We start from the raw sequence: 20969 nt of genomic DNA on the forward strand, positions 1-20969 counted from the left end.
ACCAAACTCCTTAGCTTAACAGAACCACACCAAAGCCGACATTACCGTACGCCTTATAAACTGTCGTGGTTATAGCTCGCTATGGGATCGAATTCATGACGTGCACGCGCGCGTGTAGGTGCGTATTGACGTCCGTCAATGTGTTAAGAGCCTTGACCTTAAACTGACCCCGATTTGGAGCGACCATGACGACGCGACGGGCGATAGCAAATATGCATCGGCCTATAACGGTCGAATTCCCCGAACCCAATTACCCGTAAGCGATTATTTCGTGATTATTCGAATTCTCCGTCGATTCCGGACGTGATTGCGTCGTTTTTTTTTATATATGTATAGATAATCGACGACGACGTAATTATCAATTAACCGAAGTCATTCGACCTCGCGTTCGAGGATTACCTCGACGAGGAGGTTTGAAATGCTATACCTTATAGGTCTACTAGAGATTCGGTTTGATGGCACCGTTACGTGATTTGGGGGCGCCACCGCGGGGCGGGGGTTGGGGGGGGAGTAGGAGGGAATTTACCGATTGATTTGGTCGTCATCGGGGATTTCAAAGGGATTTCCTGATGTCAGAAGGGATTAATATATATGTAAATCGATAGAGGGTCGTATATAGGTCTACTATATACAGGTGCACGTATACTATGCACATCTGGAAGACTGAATGTTGACGAAAACGTGACCGTCTGGTGGTGGTCCCCAGACCCCCTTTTTGTAAGGGGGTTGGGGGGGGTGAAAGGGGGCATGTCGTGCATAAATAATATCGTGCACTTTGATGCAACATGTCATAATGCAAAGGATAAAAAAATTGCATGTCACGGGATATGTATTTTAGGTATAGTATAGCCGACTTGGGTCCCTGTTGCTAAGCTAGTCTAGTATTTTACTCTCTCTCTCTTTCTCTGTCTCTCTCTCAGAGTACACTCTTTTTATTCTTATATATAAATTTGCGGTCAATAACTTCTCATTCTGGTTGACAGAATAAAGATTGTATATAAGTATTTTCGTACCAGACATGATTCAAGAGGGTTGCTGTCGCTAGGCTTATATATGTATACTCTCTCTCCTCTCTCTCTCTCCTCTCTCTCTCTCTCTCTGTATTGGTTTGAAAATTGTAATTATTCTACGGCGATAGAAAATATCGTCAGTGCAAAATATTTTGCATTTTTATTACAATTTTTCCAATAATAAAAAAAACTAGATCGATACGACGGTACATAACTGCATTAAAATTTGTCAATACCGATCTATAGGTCCGCCATACTGTGGGCTAAACTGCCCACTTACCCTAGTACCATCCCATATATTTAAGTAAATTAACGTAATCTATCGTGTTAATTTACCAAAGTTTCCTCGAGGAACGTTTGATGTAATACTTCTGATACTTAATAAGTAAGATCCACTTAAGTAGCACGCGAGGAACCGCTTAATTCGCGCGATTTCTGAAGGCCAGCTTAAATAGGATGATGACGCAGCCATGCTGTGTTCCCGCCATAAACATTGCAAGCAATCCTGTTGCAACTTTTATTTCCCCTCTATTTTTCCTCCGTTGCAGCTTCGATAATGTCCCCACAGCAACTTTAATGGTGAAAATAATGATTATAATTAAATAACTAATACTATCATCGCTATTTTCTATCACTATCATCGGGATACTGATTAATTTAGACACGTAACTTCAGCGCAAGATCGCTAGACCTATATAAGGTGATGAACTTTGATGATAGTTTTTCCACCCCCAAATTTGGCCCCCTCCCCCACCTGTTGTGGCCCCTTTAACCTAAAAGGCTTGTTTTACGTATCAGGGGGTTATACGATTGTTGTGGGTAGCGATCGGGGTATTAGAAGTTAAAGAAATATGAGAAGATGGTTGATAATTGTTGTCAAAGTGTAGGTGTTCAGGTACAACCTCCATGAGGCAAGACAGCTGCTTATTAGCGTCAAAAACAACATACGCGAGACAACCTTGAACCCTTAATACGCAGCAACAACAACAACAACAACACAAGGACAAACAACCTCCAATGACTGCTGACTCTGCATAAAAAAAAAAATAAAGAAAATATTGCTCAAAGCAGCGGATTTTTTTTTTTTTTTTTTTTTTTTTTGCGAAAGGAAACCAAAACTACCTCATTAGAAGGAAGGAAATGTCTGTTAGGGTAGTTGATTGGGGATGGACAGACCGCAGAGACACGCACAGACACACGCACATATCATGTGGTTGCATATGCGTTTTTGTGTGTGTGTGTGTGCGTGTGTCCGTGCGCATTGAATAAGCGGGTGGGGCCACATGGAGGAGGTAGAACTGCTCCCATATAGCCAGCCATAGACATGCATTTACAACCCTCTTGGGGCCTCTTTCTCTCTCTCTGTCTCTTTCTCTCGTTGTCTCGCTCTTTCGCTCTTTCGTTCCTGCATCCTAATATCCTTCGTGGGACGTTAAAGGACTCCTACGATGGGATCCCGCCTCAGGAAGGATTGAAAAAAACACGGTTAGATAATTCGACCATTTGTCGAATCAATGCTGTTGTATTGCAGACATCATCGTAATCCTCGAAAATAATCTTTATTTTGGCCTCAATTCTCGTCTGCCGGACGAGCTGGAGGGCGGACATGTCTCTCAGACTCGAGAGGGATGATGGAAGAAGCGTGGAGAGACAGAGAGGGAGAGACAGAGAGGGAGAGAAAGATCGCCAAGAAACAAAGAAAAATGAAAGAGAGAAAAAAAAAGTCGTTGGCATAGTACTCCAGTCTTGCTGCTGCAAAGATCCAGTCGGCGCCCGGCGCTGCCGGACGCACGACGTGAACATCCATCCATGCACGACGATTGGCGCCTCTACAACGAATGACATTCGTTGTAAGCCGCGATTCGCACATCGACGGATGCTCGTTCGTGAAACATTCGTTATGCGGCGACCGCCTGTCCGTCTTATTTCGCTAATCGCGTTGCAGGCCAAGTGCATTGCCAAGCGGTGTTGCCACCATTGGCCAATGGGGGGGGACACGTATTTCTTGCGTAATTTATGGCCTCCCCCACCCCGTGTCTTTGCTTATTCATTGGACATATTTGAACTTCGATTATGAAGGTTGTCGTGCTCTGTCCGTGCACGGCGTACGTGTTTTTATCCTGGGGGAAGGAATGTCCGTGCACGTATACGTTCTGCCGTTTACGGTACGACTTGTTTGAACGCGGTTTGAAAGAGACTTGAAAAAAAAAAATGATACAATCGTCGTTTTTTTTTTACCCCCCAAAAAGTTATCTTAAAATGAAAGATATTTACCATTACTATTCCAGGGACGAGAAATTAGTTAAATGAACTATATTACACTTCAATAAGGCATGGACGAGGCCCTCCAAGCACGAAAAAAGTAGGAAAAAGCAGACGAAATGAGCAGGAAACTAGAGTCAAGAGAGAAAAACTAATAATAAAAAAACAATTTTAAAACGATAAAATGCCCATATTTCCTTCGAGTGAAGCGAATTAAGGACGTCCGTAGAACCATCATGAACCCAAACAAGCAGGGGCGAAGCCCCCCAAGCAGTAGGATAAAGCAGAAAAAAGCAGAATAAGATATTGCACACACAAAAAAAACTACAAACTCCAATATTTGCCATCTTGGAAAGCGAAGGATAGATAGGTCTAGAGAAATCTTTCTTTAAAAACAAGCAGGTTGCAAGCGGGGGGGGGGGGGGGGGGGGGGGGTTAAAGCACAAATAAGCAGACGAATTGAAGAAGAAGTAGGAATCGCAACAGCAGCAGAGGAAGCAGAAGCAGAAGCAGAAGAAGAAGAGGAAGGAGAGCAAAAGCCAAGGGACGGCTTATATATGTTATAAAGCAGTCGGCAGTCGTCGCTGTGGCTCAGTGGTGCGATGCCAGTCGTTCGGAGAAGGTCGCGCCCCTGCGGCGGGAGAAAGCGACGGCTTCGCTATATTCGCGGCGATAAATATTAGCGATCAATCCGACTTTTTTTGGGGGGGGAGTTGCCGATATTGGGATTTACGATAAATCTGACGATTGGAAATCCAGGGATTCTGAAATCCTCCTCGAGCTTTTATTTTATTTATTATTTTATATTTGCCGTTATCTATAGTGCCGTGTTATGTGTTCGTGTGGATTAATGTGGATTTATTTTCGCGTTTATTCCCGAATTGACTTGGTAAGGGGATTTACGTGAAATCCCCCCACCCCCTTACCCCCCACAATTTTAATCATCGTTTCGACGGGGATTTAATAATTGTGAAGTGATTTCTAAGGCGATTTATATAGTACTTATATTTCCTAACTGACGAAATCCCGGATTAACGAAAAAATTTTTAAAAAATTGTGAAGTGAATTGATCAAGAGTTATGATTCAATACGGATTTCCATCGTCGTGGATTAACGGGAGAATAATCATGCAATAAATCCCCCCAAATCACTCATTTTTCAGACTGACAAAATCCCGGATTCACGAAAAAAAAAAAATTGTGGAGTGAATTGATCAGTACTGGTGATCCAATACGTGGATTAACGGGAGAATAATCCCAGCAATAAATCCCCCTCCACCCACTTTTATAAGTGGGATTTATCTTGGGGGATTAATAAGTGCGTGCTCTTGTGTAGTGACTTAAAAAAAGTGGAAAAACATATATTAATAAAAAAAGTGTTTCGCGAAAAAATGGGAAAAAATTGAAAAAGATTAAACAAAATTGATAAATTGATCGATATAAGTGTATATAAGTGGGATTTACTTAAAGGCCTATTTATAGATATTTATAGGACCTTTTTATATACTTACATAGGCCTGTTGATGGGTGTAAGCATCTGTAAGTGGGGATTACTTATGGGCGTATTTAAATAGACTTATAGGTCTATTTATAAATACTTATAGACCATTGATATAGGCCTACTTACATATACTTATAGGCCATTAATATAAGCCTATTTATATATACTTATAGGCCATTGATATAGTCCTGTTTCTATATACTTATAGGTCTGTTTATATATACTTATAGGCCATTAATATAGGCCTATTTATATATACTATTTAGGCAATTAAATATTATATATATATATATCTATATGTAGAGGCCTATTTAAATACATACTTATAGGCCCACATATATATACTTATAGGCCATTAATATAGTCCTACTTATATATACTTATAGGCCCATTTATATATACTTATAGGCCCATCTCTATATACTTATATAGGCCTGCAGTGATGATTTTTCCTCAATTCAGGTGGACAGACCTTTTAAAAAAAATATATATATATAAACAAAAATAATTATATATATAATCTATTAAAAAAAAAAAAAAAAAAAAACGCTCAATAGACCTAACTACCTTATTACACTCAGGATAAAGAAGTTTTTATTCCACCTCACGAAAACTACAAAAAAAAAACTACAAAAAAAACTAACTACTACAACTGACAAGCTCATATATATACATATATATAAAATGCCGTTGAAGCCGTTAGATTTGCTGAACTCATCTTGTACAAAATATAATCCAGGTACGTATTTTTTTTTTTAGATTTTTTTATCTATAGGTCTGGGGTTTATATAGGAATGTTTGGTTATAGGACATATATATATATATATATATATATATATATATAATATAATATATATATATAGTATATATATATATATATTATATATATATATATATATATATATGCTGTGTTGAATCTGTTGAAGATGTATAATTTGCTGTTTTTGTTATTAGAATATTGTGTATAGGCCTATATGTTGTATTGAATCTGTTGAAAATGTATAATTTATTGTTTTTTTGTGGATTGGATATAGTTTTTTTTTATAGATATAATCGATTTTTTTTTAGATATAATTGATTTATTGTAATGAATTGATCTGTTATAGGTTTGGGCTTTATAGAATATTTTATTTATAGGCCTATATGCTGTGTTGAATCTGCGAAAAAAAAATATATTTTTTGGTTTTTTGTTTTTTGTGGATTTTAGTTTAGGCCTATTTTTAAAATCTATTTTATAGGCCTGTGGTCTATAGGATATTTTATAGGCATATATATATGTATATAGTATATATATTAAACTTTTCAAATTGAAAAAAGCGAACCCCCTAAAAAACCCTCTTTCGAAATATAACGCCCCCCCTCCTCCCATAAAAATAATCACTGAATCAGACAGCCCCAAATCCTCCGCCCCCCGATCCCCGGTTCCAGTATACCAGGCCACAAGGACTGTTTCATTGACCCCCTTATAATGCATTGTGTTATTGATGATAAGGGTTACAACTTGTGTTAATAACAAGGTTTTAACTTCTATTAATACCAAAGGTTACAACTTGCATTAATAAGAAAGGTTATAACTTGTGTTAATAACAAGGTTACAACTTGTATTAATAACAAGGTTATAACTTGTGTTGATAACAAGGGCTATAACTTGTATTAATGACAAGGGTTATAACTTGTGTTAATAACAAGGGCTATAACTTGTATTAATGACAAGGGTTATAACTTTTGTTAAGAATAAGGGTTACAACTTGTATTAAGGACAAGGGTTATAACATGTGTTAATACCAAAGGTTATAACTTGTGATAATAACAAAGGCTATAACTTGTGTTAATAACAAGGTCTATGACTTGTACCAATAACAAGGTTATAACTTGTTTCAATGACAAGGGTTATATCTTGTATTAATAACAAGGTTATAACTTGTATTAATGACAAGGGTTATAACTTGCATTATTATCAAGGCCTATAACTTGTATTAATGACAAGGGTTACAACTTGTATTAATAACAAGGTCTATAACTTGATAACAAGGATTATATAACTTTTATCAATAACAATGGTTATAACTTGTTTCAATAACAGGGTTTATAACTGACGCCTCAAGGATTGTGATTTCAGCTGTTGGTTGTAGTTGAAGCGAGTTATAATAATCTCCCAATTATATGTTAATTCTGTTATTATTTTTAAATATTTATCTTTTAATTGTTAGTTTAACTATTTAGTAATAATTATAAAGCTTTTAGATATATATATATATATATATATATCTATATATATATATAATAATCTCGTCTCTCTCTCTCTCCCCTCTCTCAAATCAATCTCTCTCTCTCTCTCTCTCTCTCTCTCTCTGACGAGGGGATGGTTGCGTAGCCAAATCAAACATACTACAGGATGCTGATAGCGTTTGTGATATTTTGTAACTTTTTTTTTTTGTGTGGTTCCTTCCTCCCCTGCCCCCCCTCCGTAGCCCACATTTCCCTCCTAATACCCACATCTCTCTCCTACCCCCTATATCCCTCCAACACCCCCCTCCCCCCTTTTTTTTTTGTACCACCGAAAGTTCACTGGGTCTGATGACTGGTACATTTCGTTGGGAAGGAGCTGCGTGCTTGCGCGCATGATTTTCAGCTCAATGTGAACAGTGCGCGAAAGTTATTTCCATTTTTTTTTTTTTGCAAATACGGACGCTCTGCGATCACATACGCCCATGCTTGCTGGATACATACACACATACATGTGTGTTCTTGCGTGTGCACGCACATTCAGAAGGGAATTTGTACGTGTATGTACGTTTACGTACACTCGTGATGCTGCCCTGGATGCAAATGCAAACTTCACTTGTATGTATATACACTTCTCTCGTCTCCCCCCTCCCCCCCTTTGCATCATTCTTCTCGCAGGACATTGCATGCGTATGCACGAACTTGCAGAAACAATGTGTGTCTCGTTCACGCCAACATGCATGGCTGTCAAGGTACAAATATCTGGAGAGGCGGAGAGACTTAAATCTTGTATTACCTCGGAGTATATAATATGTACGTTTACAACGACCGTTTCACGTGCGTCGACGTACTACGCACACGTTGCGGATTGTGCACGGGGATGCGTACGTTTTGACGCAGTGGTGTGTGTGTGTGTGCGCGCGCAAGCAAGCAAGCAAGCAACCAAGCAAGGAATTCGACAGTGAACTTGAACCGGGCCAGTCTAATGGCAATGCCTTGCCTAGTTGTATATACAGTACGTGAGGTTCGCCATCAAACAGCTGGGTTTGGGGGAAGGGGGCGGGGGGGGGGGGGGTGTTGGCTAGTCCAGTGGGGAGGGAGGAGGAGGAGAGGGAGTATGAGGAAGCGGGTAGGAGAGACAGAAAGAGAGAGAGAGAGACAACGAAGTGTTCGGCTATAAGGAGAGAAAGAGAGAGGGATAGAGAAGCGAAAGAGAGAGAAAAGAAAGAGAGTTAGAGATAGCGAGAGAGAGAGAGACAGCAAAGTGTTCAGCTATAAGGAGAGAGAGATAGAGATAGAGAAACGAAAGAGAGACATAGAGAGAGAAACGAAAGAGGGACATAGAGAGAGAAACGAAAAAGAGAGAGAGAGATAGAGAAACGAAAGAGAGGAAGATAGAGACAACGAAGTGTTCGGCTGTAAGGAGAGAGAGAGATATGAGAAACGAAACGAGAGCGAAAGAGAGCATAGAGAGAGAACGAAGAGAGAAAGATAGAGACAACGAAGTGTTCGGCATAAGGAGAGAGAGAAACGAAAAGAGAGAGAGGATAGAGAGATCCAAACCGGAAGATTTGTTTACCCGGCTATAAGGGTGAAGGAAGAGAGAAGAGGAGAGAAGAGATAAAGAAACGAAAGACGAGGATAAAGAAAGAACAACGGAAAAGAAAACGAAAGAGAGAGAGATATAGAGAGACAACACGGAAGTGTTACGGCCTCATAATAGTGAGAGAGGGAGAGATAAGCAGGAAAACGACAAGAGATGATAGAGAAACGATAGAGAGATAGAGAAACGAAAAGAAGAGAGAGAGAGAGAGGAGGAAAGAAACGAAACGATAGAGATAGAGCATAAGAAAGAAAACGAAAGGAGAGGAGAGGACAGAGAGGAAAGAAACGAAAGAGAGAGATAGAGATAGAGAAACGAAAGAGAGAGAGAGACAGAGAGAAAGAAACGAAAGAGAGACCATAAGATACGAGAGAGCGAGAAAGATAGATAGATAAACACGGAAGAGGAGAATAGACAGGCGGGGAGGGGTCGTAATTTGAGGCACGTGAGAAGAATTCGCAATAGGGTGTCTCGTTTTTGCCATCATTCCCGGCTGGTATCATTATCATCATCATCATCATCATCTTCGGCGTTGTTATTGTGTGTTCTTTGTACGTTCGTTTATCCGTCTTTTTTTTATTGATTTTTTTTCTTATTAGTTTTTTTTATCTAACTTCCGTTGGCAATTTATTCTTGAGGTTTTGTTCAGTTGATAGTTATCGGAGTTTCTCTCCTGTTTCCTTTTCTTATTTTAATGTGTATTTATTCCTGCTTTATCAGAGTATTTTTCCTGTCTCTCTCTCAATTCGTTGCTCGTCATTATATGTTTGTTTATTTGCGTTTGTATTTTAATTCCTACTTTATCAAAATTTCTCAAATTTTTCTCGTATTTCGTCTTATTGTATGTATTTTTTTTTTTATTGAATGTAGTATTTATTTACTCCTTATTTATCAAAGGTTCTTCTGTTTCTCTCCGTTTTTGTTATATGACCGTTTATCGCATCTATACTTAATTCCTCCTTTATCAAAGATTTTTCTCATCTCTTATTGTTATATTTTAATGTGTCCTATGCACGCACTTCTATCAGGTTTCTTTATCTTAACATCTCCTTTCTCTCTCTCTGTCTCTGCCGCTCCCGTTTCCTTTATCTTCTAGTTCCCTTTCCTTTCTCTGTCCTATCTCTCTCCTCCTCTGCTTTTCACGGGTGGGAGGAGGGGGTGGTCGTGGGGGGGAAGGGGGGGGGGTGGTGGAATAATAGTAAAAGCATTGATCTCCATGGGTTTTGTTCTGGCCACACACGTGAGGTAACCATCTGTCATGTTTTCTTGTTTTTTTATATATATATATTTCGATTTAAGTTTTTCGAGTTTTATTTACCGGACAATTTTTAAAGCTAGGAATATATATAAATATTATATATATATATATATGTGTGTGTGTGTGTGTGTGTGTGTGTGTGTGTGTGTGTGTGTGTGTGTGTATTAATATTTTGACTTTTGAAATTTATCTTTTCCCAAAATAATATTTTGAGGCTGAATATATTTTTATTTATTGTTTTTATTTATTTATGTATTGATATTTTTATATTTTTATTTTTTTTTGTTTTTTCAATTTTTAGAAATTAAGATTTTGTCTGGGAATTTTTATATTTTTTATGTTTGACAATTTTTTAAAATTAAGATTTTTGTGGCTGGGGAAATATATCAGATGTTTTATTTATTTTTTCTCAATTTTTTTTTTATTATTTTGAGGTTAGGCGTATATTTTAATATTTAAGTAATTTATATTTTATTTTTTTTTTATCAAGATTTTAAGGCTAAGAATATATTTTTTATTCATTTGGGCGGTCCTGTGTTAATTTACCTAATTTTTGGGAGGGCTAGGAATACATATTTTTTTATATTTTTTATGTATAATTTTTTTGAGGCTAGGATTCCATTTCTATATATATTTTAAAAATTTCATGTTTCATGCATTTTGAATTTGCGTTTCGAACCCACCTTAATCCTGTTCTTATTATTCCTTCGTCGTGTCTTTGTTTACTATATTAATCTTCTCTCTCTCTCTCTCTCTCTCTCTCTCTCTCTCTCTCTCTCTCTCTCTCATTCAGTTTTGGCCTTCATTCTCTCATTTTCTCTTCCACTTTTTCGGCCTCTTCATTGGCCCTTCCTCTTCTCTCCTCCTTTATAGGCTCGTCCTCTTCTCCCTTCTTTATCGGCTCGTCCTCTTTCCAACTACTAAAGATCTGAGAAAAATTTCGCCCCCAAAATTGGAGAAGAAGAAATAGCGGCCTCAACTGAGAGACGTCTCATAATATTTTTGATTTCTTTTTTTTTTTTTTTCGTGGACTCACGAAGTCTCCTTTTGACTTTCTTCTGAAGTCACGAGGTCGTAAAGTCTTCCGTGACTTTGTCACGAAATCACGACGTGGTCTCCTTTGACGCTGCTCCTATGATGTCACAAGATTTGTATGCAATGGTCTCCTGAGGTCAGGAAATACTATATATATATATATATATTATATATATATATATATATATATATTATTATATATAATAATATATTTATTATTATAAATATTCTATTATACATATTGTCTTTAACCTCACAAGCGCACAGAAACCTGGAAATATATCTACGAAAAAAATATCAATTCTAAAAATATCGATGAATGGGCCAGAAGGTGTAAGAAACTGGAAAAAAAGTGTAGCTAAACCCCCCCTCCCCCACCCCGCCCCCTCCCACCCTCCTCTCTCCTCCTCCCCCTCTTCTTCCCCCACCCCAGCCCCCTTCCAGAGAAAATAAAAATGATAAAACACGTAAAACTCGGGGGAAGAATCTGGAAGTCCAAAAAATACGTCGAGGCAGGATCTGGAAGTCTGGAAATATCAGATGCGTCCTGGAAAGCCTTCTGGTATAAGGAAAAACATTTTTCGATATACATCCTTTTCGTTCGTAAATGTTAAGTGTTCAATTATTTCCGAGGAAAAATATTTTGGAATAATGTATAAATACAATAATAATACAATATTGCATGGAACTCTCTGTGTGTCCTGGAAAAGAGTTCAGGAATGTTGGAAGGCATTCTGGAAATGTCCAGCGCCCCGTGTTGTCAAGTATTTTAATATTTCCAGGAGAAATTGCGAATAAGATATTGCACAATATAAAACAATATTGTATGAACTTCTGTTATTTATTTATACAAGAACGTGACAAGCATCTGCGGTTAGTTTGTCTGTTGGACAAAGGTGCGTTTTGTGACTTGTGTCCGAGAGACAGGCGTGTCCCAGAGACAAAAACGTGTTCTATGCACTCTAAGAATCATACTTGTATTTTGTGATACTAAGCGTGTCTTAAAAAGTCGAACGTGAGCTATCTGAAAAAGTGACAGGTGGCAACTCGGGTATTTAAAATGCCAAACGTTGCCGAGTCGTCCATCAAAAACAAGGGTTTAACAGTACACTAAAGGCCATCAGTTCAAAAGCCAGAATGCTGAACAATAGAACAGAATAGAACATGAAGGTGGGGTAGGGGGGAGAAGTGGACAAGAGAGATAGAGCAAGAGAGAGAGAGAGAAAGAGAGAGAACGCAATACACTCCTGTATATCAAAGGGTTAAGTCATAATCAGGTATAAAGTTTTGTTGACAGATCACAATGCCACGCCCCCTTTTTTTATAGGTGTTATGTCAGATCATCAAACGTTTTATTACTTTTATATTTTTGTCCTGTAGCGTAATGAGGTACTGCTGGCTGTAGCATATGTGTAGGGCTGACTGTTTACTCTACAGTACCGTAGTGTATTTACTTATAGGTATCACGGTTACAGTTTCAAAATGGGAACAGAGTTTATAACCTGTCTCTTCAAGCTGTAATAGTAGTTGTAATTATAGTTTTTTTTTGTAGAGTAATAATTTCAAGTCATTGAACAGCAATCTAAACGCTTAGATATAATACATTCCCAATACAACAGGTATTGTATGACGCCTACTGTATTATTATTATCATCAAAGTCGGCCTTGTGGCGCAAGTAAGATAAAATAAAATTAAAATAAAAGATAAAAATAGACCTCAGTTTGGGAGGGGGTTGGGGGGGGGTGTGAGTTCGCATGAGTTATAAAGGTTAGGAGTTACGCCCTTATGTTATGTCATGATTGCTTTGCTGAGAGAGAGAGAGAGAGAGAGAGAGAGAGATAGAGAGAATACTCGTCATTTAGTCTTGCTGTAATAGTAGATTGTAGACAGTTTCCCCGACTCGTGCCTCACTGTGTCCCATTAACTAATAGCCAGCACCTGATGACTGGTACCTATGTACAGCTATTTCTCCTGCTCAGTCTTGCTCGAAGACCGGTATAATAATAATAATAATAATTCGTAAACTGGTAGAATCTCTGGCAATGCAGAGATGGGAAAAACAGATAGCTGAAACAGACAGACAGACAGACGATGCAATCACCTCTCTCTCTCTCTCTCTCTCTCTCTCTCTTCTCTCTCTCTCTCTCTCTCTCCAGAGAAACATTATATATAAATTTTTTTTCAGAAACGTCCAGAATCAAGCTCATGTTGTGACTAGGAATGCGGAGTTGTTGTGATGGATTGATTGATAGATTGTCGATTAATTGATGGGCGGATGATTGAATGAGCAAGTAAACAAGTCAATATATCTTGATATGTATTCAGTGTCGAGCTACAGATATATTTCGACGTCTAAACAGAGACACTTTTCAAGATCTTGTTTTGAGCAGTTTAAACTAAGAGTTGTTTTGGATTGACTGGATAAACAAATAAGTAAATACATCTTCAAACAGGTAAATATATCTTTAAATATATTCAGTAGTAAGCCACAGATATCTTGCAATAGCCAGTTCATGAGACACTGGGGAATGAATTACTATCCGAGGGGGGAATTGTAATTTTGTGAGTGGTATGATCATTTCGTCACCCGTGGGATTCGAACTGCCGCGTGGCTGGGACGAGAGGGAAGCACAGTGACTATACCCACTCAGCCATCGAGATTACACAAATAGTATATATATATATATATATGCTTATAAACAAAGATCTAGAGACATGTCATAGTGTTCTATATTCATATCTTCATCATTGAATTATACAGCAACAAAAAACACCATGTTAAAATCATTATCATCATCATCATAGCCTCATCACACTCAAAAAGGTACAGTGATATTTACGGAATCATTATATATACAACTTTCATTGTCTTTCATTGTATTTTCCAACTGCGACTTTGATAATGCTATACGGACTAGACAATGCCACTTTGCAGTTCATTAAAACCGGCATAAATATTAATCATATTTTTTGTACTCGTGGGACCGACCGTTCAATTATATGGATAAATATCTCTAGTTCTAAAAATCACACTAATCCGCGAGAGAGAGAGAGAGAGAGAGAGAGAGAGAGAGAGAGAGAGAAGCTATCGAAAATTAAAAAAAAAATGCTTTTGAATTATTTAAAATATTATTATTCTGTAAAATTATGATGTTTGTTAAGGCAAATCACAATTTTAGTCACACATCACAGATCATGGAGTTTCAAAATGACTTCATCAAAAGGTTTATTGGAATGGATATATATGCTGACAGCCCTGCCCATTATACCCATACTACAACCTTCCCCTACCCCCTACCCATCCCACGCCCCCTACCCATACCCACGCCCCCCCCCCAAAAAAAAAAAATGTAAAAACATTTCACGGCTGAATCGAACTGGCAGTGATATCATGCGAGTTGAAAATGTACCTGAATTATTTAGCTACAAAATTCCAGTTTTAACATTCTCTCTCTCTCTCTCTCTCTCTCTCTCGAATCTCTCCTCTCTCTCCTCTCTCTCTCTCTCTCTGCTTACCCTAATTAACACGAGTCAGTGACAATCTAAACTAACACTACAAAGTCTTACAGGTAAGAAGTCTTGAATTCTCTCTCTCTCTCTCTCTCTCTCTCTCAATTCAAAAGGTCATCTCTTGACCCAACGTGACCCAGCTTGACCCAACTGCCGAAAATAATGTGGACCACAGATATGAAGAAAACAACCACATTGTGCCCATTACAAATTGGTATAACGTCAGCACCCATCCCCCCAACCTTGCCCGCATTATAGAGCCATTATCCCCTTGAAGTATACAGAACGAGTACCATTTAGTGGGGAGTAACTTGATATGTTTACTTCTCGCCAAAGCTCTTATTATTGAATATGATACTAAGGGTTTATTTGTATACATTAGATTTAAATGGTTTATCATGAATTTTAAATGATTTTTTTGGTGTATTTCTTGTTTTATTATTATATTATTATTATTATTATTATTAGGATTATTATTATTATTATTTTTCTCTCGTCTGGGTCTTTGACGAACTGGGTATTTTAATATCGATAGTTTTTGTTTCAATTTTTTATTTATATTCTCATTAATAATAATAATAATAATAATAATAATAATAATAATAATAATAATAATAATAATGAATAATCTTTGCCAATGCAATCAAATGTATCCAGTAATTGCAGTCAGTAAGATTTAGCGCTGCAAATTCACGTCTCAATAGGATTTTATACATATATATATATATATATATATATATATATATATATATATATATATATACTTATATATATATATATATATATATTATATATATATTATATGTATATGATAAATGTATATATATATATATATATATATATATATATATATATATATATCCTTTATTTATTTATTTATTTATCTTACAATCTTTCCAATTATGTTCTCTAATATCTTATATCTCTTTTGTTTTTCAGGTGAGACATTTGCTATATATACTCTGTTTTTGGCGATGAAAAAATGTAAGTAACAATTTATATATATATATATATATACTATATATATATATATATCTATTTATATGTATATTTATATATGTGTGAGCTTGTATAATATTTATTTACCTATATATATATATATATATAATATATATATATATATATATTTATAAGATTAAGTGTTTAGATAAGTAATTAATCAAAAGAGAGAATAATTTTTAAAAAGTTAAGATAAAAACCTCATATTATAACTATAGTCGATTCATTTAAGGTAGATTCTTGCACCTACGAGACGTTTGTTTGGCGGCCTCTGATTGGCTGGTAGCGGGAGGCAGACTGCTCGCTCAGTGGGTCATATTTTCGTTTGTAGCTTAGAAAACTAGCAATATGTTTACATTTCTTCATTTATCTCACGTTTTACAAAAGATAGGAAAGTTTTGGTCATACCTAAGGATTCGGTATTAAATGTACAATTAAATAATCTTTTCCTGAAATCAATAAGTTAAAATACAAAGGAATTACAACGAGTAGAAGTGAAGGGAAGAAAACATTTCATTCTTTATACCTGTTTTTATTCATCATCGGATTTTGCATAATTCACGAGATCAAGATAAAATGAAATCTGTGTTTTATAACAATAAAATCACCCTGAATACGCTGGTGCTTTCAGATTTTAAATGCGTGTAATATGTAAAGAGAAAATGAAGAATATGTCTTATTATGTTGCATTCGTGCTTGACTCGGTTTGACAGTAGTGCCGACTGCCGAGAGACGCAAGATATCGTGGGGCTGGTCTTCTCAGATAGAGCTGTGGCAGTTGCCAATTGGCGCGATATGAGAAGTTTGCAGTTTCGAGACTGTATTTATCGAATTATTATGTCATTACATTTTCTATAAATAAATGCATAGAATTTCCATTATGACTTTCGAACATTTTTATTAAAATATATTATATGTCCGTATTTCCGGGGACTGGGAAAATATCTGATAAAAAGTCCGTATTTCTGGACATATCTGATAAAAAGAAAAGTAAATAATCAGATGGATGCATCTGGGTGTTGGCTTCAATTTACTCTAAGTGAGAAATGTACATGCTTTATGAGGCTCACTGATAAATAACAGAACTTGTTTCTCTGGCCAATAACATCAAAAGCTTATGGTTTTCATATGTTCACTCAATAAACAAAAGTACAAATGTTTATTTCTTACCATAAAATTTGTTGACGATGTAACGAATATAATATACTGGTCTTTTTCAGAATTGCTTGAGTTACTCTTACACCAGAATGTTTATTCTCCTTTATATACATGTTACACTTGAAAACACTGTCTACAACCAATGTTTAGGAAATTTGCTTAGTTTTCTCATGAGGTAGTTGATTATTCTTGAATCACTTAATTCATACTGAGTTAGAATAGCTAACCCGTACCGTTCCCACCAGCCCTGCATAATTGTATTATAGTCGTATATATATATATAGCACATGTGGATAATGAGACTAATCAGAAGACTGTTTATATCATCAATCTTTTTATCACAAAAAGAATAAAAATTCATGCAGATATATTATGTCATAAACACAAAAGAAAGTCATACACAGTAGGCTTACATTGATATGTCATTAGGCTATCGATATGAACAAAAAGAAATTAAAATTTTTACAAATTTTCTTACGTCATCCTTATTTAAAAAATAATAAAGGAAAATCGTGTATATATACATAGTCATGTCATTACCTATTGGAACAAAAAGATGGGAAATTATAAAGTACATTGATATCCCCTTTTCTATTAAAACCAAGTAAAAAGAATTTATAAACAGATATGTACATTGTTATGCCATAATATTAAAAAAAGGAAACTCATATGGATATACTGTAGTTATGAAATTGCCTATCTAAAAAAATGGGAAAACTATAGAAACACTGTTAGGTCTTCAACTTAAAAAAAAAAAAATAATAATAATGGAAAATCATTGATATATATCATCACGTCAGTGTCCCTCCTAATACATCATCACTGTCAGTTTGTATCCTCCCTAATAGCAATAAACACGGTCAGTTTCCGTCAATCTCCAATGTCAATAACAAACTTTCAAACAATATGCTCTCTAGCAACATCTTTCCCATCCTCTAATCATCCTTCTAATTCTTAACGTGGTGAAAACATTTTCTTCCAGTGTTTGTTGTAACTTTGTCTATCGCCAGTCTCGTAAGCTGCTCAACAGTTTTCAAAGATTGATTTGCATTAGAGTTATTTTTTCTGATATCCCCCTTTATTTGAGCCCATATAAGTTCTATGGGGTTAAACTGACAATAATATGGTGGCAGTCTGAGCACATCATGACCATTTGCACGGGCTATCTCATCTATCACATACCTCTGTTTTTCTTTGTGACACTTGGCAATCTGCAGCAATTTTGGCTTTGTTGCTGATGGGTCGTGGGTGACGTTATTAGAAGAAAGCCACTCTATGACTTCACTTTTTCTGTTGCTGGTTGTTGGCATTTTATTTTCTATTTTGCTATGGTAGGGAGCATTGTCCATTATGATTAGAGATCTATCTTCTATATTAGGCAATAGTGTTCCTTAAACCACTTTAAAAACCTTTCATGGTCCATGGAATCATGGTAGTCCCCTTTGGCACCATTTTTGACCTAAACAACAATAGCGCATCTTTGACAAACCCCTTCTCACTCCCCGCGTGCACCACAATTAAATCTGACCCCTTTCCAGTCTTTAAGTTTGGGTCCTAATTTCTCCTTCAACCGTTGTCCAACACTGACGTACACATCATTTGGTTTATCCGAGTTTCATCAAGGAATACTTCAGGTTTACGTTCAGTTGGACTACAATTCCTATTCTTTTCAATTAACCGTAGGTATCAGTTCTCGCTGCCACTATATCATTACGTTCCATTAAAATTGCTCTTCCACTCGTCACTTTTTTGTACCGGAATCGAAGCCCTCTCACAATTTTCCATAACGTTGTTCTTCCACCACTAAACTTTACCGGGTCTTCCTTCACTTTTTCCAGTAGGGCATCTAACGTTGGGAGCTCCTCTCTCGTAAAAAGACAAAATCTCTTCCGAATGAATTACACATTTTAATTTTCAAAACTATCCACCTTGTCCTTCACTCGGATCCTCTTCCTGGGATATACAGGTGAAGCGAAGGGGGACGTTACCACCACTCAGATGACTGTCGCTTGATTTTTTTCACTGTGTTGGTTGGCATCCTGATAAAGCTGTGGCGGTCTTCTCAAAATACTCATTTCTGAGTCTGTCCCCCACTGTGAGCTGAAGTAACGATGAACATTCATTATAATGTGTGCGAATTGACTTGCAAATCTGGAAACGGTGCGACGAATGGTGCTGTCATCTCGACATCTGCTTGAAAAAGAAAAAAGAAATCTTGCTTAGTTCGTTGCTGTTTATTGCTCCACTGAGATTATTATTTCATATCACTCAATTAAGTCTCTGGATATCTCTTTCGTTTGGAAAATATTATTCATAATAATTAAATTAAGCAATATGTTGAAACCAACCTCATTAAAACTAAGGATGAGCTGAAGAGTGCGAAGTAGGTCCGTAGATTTAAAATTCATTCCTGGACTGAATTTCCCGCCCGCGGCCAGCCTACACCTCTAACGATACCAGATGCATCCATCTGATTATTTACTTTTTTTATCAGATATGTCCAGAAATACGGACATATATGATTTATTGAGTAAAAATGCTTCGAAAGACATAATGGGAATTCTATGCATTTATTATAGAAAATGTAATGACATAATAATTCGGTGAATACAGTCTCGAAACTGCAAACTTCTCGTATCGCCAATTGGCAACTGCCAACACGCCAACGGCTCTAGCTGAGAGGACCAGACCTAACGATGTGTCTCTGCACTATTGTCAAACCGAGTCAAGCACGAGTGCAACATAATAAGACATATTCTTCATTTTCTCTTTACATATTACACGCATCTAAAATCTGAAAGTACCAGCGTATTCAGGGTTGATTTTATTGTTTAATAACACAGATTTTATTTTATCTTGATCTCATGAATTATGCAAAATCCATCGATGATGAATAAAAACAGGTATAAAGAATGAAGTTTCTTCCCTTCACTTCTACTCGTTGTTTTTTTTTTAACAATTCCTTTGTATTTAACTTATTGATTTCAGGAAAAGATTATTATTGTACATTAATATTAAATACCGAATCCTTAGGTATGAGCCAAAACTTCCTATCTTTTCTTTTAATCCATTCTTTTGTAAAACGTGAGATAAATGAAGAAATGTAAACATATTGCTAGTTTCTAAGCTACAAACGAAAAATATGACCCACTGAGCGAGCAGTCTGCCTCCCGCTACCAGCCAATCAGAGGCCGCCAAACCAAACATCTCGTAGGTGCAAGAATCTACCTTAAATGAATCGACTATAGTTGGGAGGAATTAAATAAAAAAAAAAATATTAAATATGATTTATAAATAAAACAAAATAAGGTAAAAAAACCGCATATCATAACTGGTTGGAGAAATTAAATTTAAATATATATATATATATCTATATATATATATATAATAATAATAAAAGGAGCCATAAAAAACACCAAAATATATAGAGAAAAGTACTATATTTCAGAGACTGCTGTCTCCCTCCTCATTCTTCTGCCTGAAGAGGGAGACAGCAGTCTCTGAAATATAGTACTTTTCTCTCTATATACTTTGGTGTTTTTATGGGCTCCTTTTATTAGATGGAATTCTGTTGTAACAGAACATTTTTACCAGTCATATATAATATATATATATATCGTATATATATGAAACGTGATTTATAATACATACTAATTAAGGATATTATAAAAATAAAATACGTAATGTATATCACTGTATATTAACATCACTGAGGTAAACTTACTTTATATACGTTGTTATATATCTCAATTCATCAGTTTTTATTATTATTTAGACCATTTGAAATTGTTGCTTAAGAGAGAGAGAGAGAGAGAGTCAGTCTTCCGTCCTTATATGAAGAAGATATTACCAAATTAGAGAGAGAGAGACAGAGAGAGTGAAAGAGAGATTGTCTAATTAGTTCTCATTCAAGACGTTACCAAATGAGAGAGAGAGAGAGGGAGATACTGACTCATTAGTCCTTATTGAAGGCGCCACCAAATTACAGAGAGAGAGAGAGAGAGAGAGAGAGAGAGATTTGAAGATAAGTGCATGAGAGAGAGAGATTGATTGATTCTGAAGCCAAGCGAGTGTTTGAGAGAGAGAGAGAGACAGAGAGAGAATATCGTCCTAGAGACTACCATTGGAGAGAGATAGAGCGAAAGAGAGAGAAATTGACTGGTCATGCAGATAAGTGCATGAGAGAGAGAGAGTGAGAGAGAGATATTGATTGATTTTGAAGCCAAGTGCTTTAGAAAGAGAGAGAGAGAAAGAGAGAGAGAGAGACTCGCCACTCGCGTATCAGATATCTTTTGTGGCTTCTCTCGTTTCCCAGTCGTTCTTTGTGTCCTTGTTTTCTTCTTCTCTCTCTCTCTCTCTCTCTCTCTCTCTCTCTCTCTCTGCTCTCTCCTCTCTCTCTCTATCTCT

At 36.4% G+C, this 20969-nt stretch overlaps 1 protein-coding gene across 1 annotated transcript in view; it reads left to right on the forward strand.

Annotated features, from left to right (window-relative positions):
- The first annotated feature begins 5068 nt into the window (after positions 1-5068).
- Positions 5069-20969, forward strand: part of LOC135204603 (protogenin B-like) — a 121351-nt gene continuing 105450 nt past the window's right edge. Inside the window, exon 1 of the mRNA XM_064234751.1 lies at positions 5069-5511. The gene's annotated coding sequence lies outside the window, so the exon portion shown is untranslated. The remainder of the gene's footprint in view (positions 5512-20969) is intronic.

This window comes from Macrobrachium nipponense, chromosome 47 (assembly GCF_015104395.2).
Source record: "Macrobrachium nipponense isolate FS-2020 chromosome 47, ASM1510439v2, whole genome shotgun sequence".
In the NCBI taxonomy this organism is placed as follows: Eukaryota; Metazoa; Arthropoda; class Malacostraca; order Decapoda; family Palaemonidae; genus Macrobrachium; species Macrobrachium nipponense.